Genomic DNA, 2,473 nt, shown 5'->3' with positions numbered 1-2,473 from the left:
ATTCCCGTTTGAGACTGAATGCAAATGACTCTTGTGGACAGTTTGCATTAGTGATTGTATTTAGTCTTGAAATTGTCCGTTTGGACAGTTTGGGGAGACTGGTTTTTTATGTTAGATTCATTCGTGAAGGTTATTATTATTTTCATTAATTTGATTAAATTTCGGTTCAATGCATTTCAAGTTGTTCTCCAAGTGCATACTTGATTATCGGGAAATTCATTTGACCGATGTCATGTCGTGTACTTGGAGACCAATGCGAAATACTGCCGAAATTTAGTCAAATTTTTGTAAATAATGGTAACCTTGACGATTGAAGCTAACATAAAAGACAGTTTTCCTAAATGGGATAGGGCCACACCTATAAATAAAAAAGTGAGATTTTCATGCATGGAATTGCTTAGATGGATCGAAGTTGGATGAATGCAAGTCGCATGAGCCCAGAATATGAGGATGGCGTCGAACAGTTCTTGCAATTTGCTTCAGAAAGAGGTCGACCGAATGAAGAAGGAAAATATTATTGTCCTTGCATCAACTGTTTGAATGGAAGATGACAACTACTTGACGACATACGGGACCATCTATTGTGTGATGGGATGAAGAAGAATTACACGACGTGGATATGGCATGGTGAAGTGACTGACATGCATACTGGGTCCCAATTTGAACCGTTTGATGTAGAAATGGGAGATCGCTTGGAAGACATGATTCGTGACCTTAGACAAGAGTGTTTTCAACAAGCACACACCCCTGTGTATGAAGGATTGCAGAGTGATTCAAAGAAGCCTTTGTATACAGGGTGCAAGAATTCCTTAACCCTGTTGTCTGCGGTGTTAAGTCTGGTTAATGTGAAGGCCAGGTATGGGTGGAGTGACAAAAGTTTCACCTCACTGCTTGAGGTAGTGCACAATCTGCTTCCAGAGGACAACACGCTGCCTAAAAGTTACTATAAGGCGAAGAAGATATTGTGTCCCATGGGTATGGAGTATCAGAAGATTCATGCTTGCCCCAATGATTGCATACTCTACAGGCATGAATTCCAAGAAATGTCCAAATGCCCTGTCTGTGGGACTTCACGGTACAAAGTGAAGGATGAAGAGGAAAGCAATTCTGATGAAAACTCCAACAAGGGCCCCCCAGCGAAGGTTTTATGGTATCTTCCAATCATTCCAAGGTTTAAGCGTCTGTTTGCTAACGAGGACGACGCAAAAGACCTTACATGGCATGCAAATGGAAGGATTTTTGATGGAATGGTCTGTCATCCGACTGATTGCTCCCAGTGGAAGAAGATTGATGGTTTGTATCCGGATTTCGGGAATGAGCCAAGAAATCTTAGACTTGGACTAGCCAATGATGGAATGAATCCATATGGCACCTTAAGCACTCAACACAGTTCATGGCCAGTTCTGCTAGTAATTTATAATTTGCCTCCTTGGTTGTGCATGAAGCGAAAATACATGATGTTGTCTATGATGATATCGGGCCCAAGACAGCCAGGAAATGACATTGATGTTTATCTAAGTCCGTTGGTTGAAGATCTGAGAAAGTTGTGGGACGAGGGGGTTGTAGTGTTTGATGCATTTTGCAAGGAGACGTTTGAAATGCGTGCAATGCTTTTTTGTACCATTAATGACTTCCCAGCATATGGGAATCTCAGCGGTTACAGTGTTAAGGGTCATCATGCATGCCCCATCTGTGAAGAAAATACAAGTTACACACAACTGAAACATGGGAGAAAAACAGTCTATAGTAGGCATCGCCGCTTTCTAACACCCAATCATCCTTATAGACGACTGAGAAAAGCTTTTAATGGAAGAGCAGGTATATCAGCGGGTTCAACACCTGAACACTGTATTTGGGAAGACCCAAAAGAAGGATAAAAGTCAGAGTTGCATATGGAAGAAGAGGTCCATTTTCTTTGATCTTCCGTATTGGTGTGATCTTGACGTTAGACATTGTATTGATGTTATGCATGTGGAGAAAAATGTTTGTGACAGTGTGATTGGGACGCTCCTTAACATTCAAGGCAAGACGAAGGATGTCTTGAATACCCGTCAAGATCTAGTTGATATGGGTATAAGATCACAATTGCATCCAAGGTCTGATGGGAAGAAAATTTACTTGCCCCCAGCCTGCCATACTTTGTCCATGAAGGAGAAGATAAGTTTTTGTCAGTGTCTTCGTCGGGTGAAGGTTCCACAAGGATACTCTTCAAATATTAAGAGCCTTGTGCAGTTGAAGGAGCTTAAGCTTGTAGGGTTAAAGTCTCACGATTATCACGTGCTCATGCAACAATTGTTAGCCGTGGCTATACGAGACATCTTGCCAAACAAAGTCAGGTTCACGATAACTCGCCTGTGCTTTTTCTTCCATGCTATATGTAGCAAAGTGATTGATCCAGTAATGTTTGATGAGTTGGAAAATGAGGCCGCAATTATACTGTGCCAGTTGGAGATGTATTTTCCCCCTGCTTTCT

Source organism: Glycine max, chromosome 7, assembly GCF_000004515.6.
Source record: "Glycine max cultivar Williams 82 chromosome 7, Glycine_max_v4.0, whole genome shotgun sequence".
NCBI lineage: Eukaryota > Viridiplantae > Streptophyta > Magnoliopsida > Fabales > Fabaceae > Glycine > Glycine max.
The sequence above is the reverse complement of the archived record's forward strand: the minus strand, read 5'-3'. Positions refer to the sequence as shown.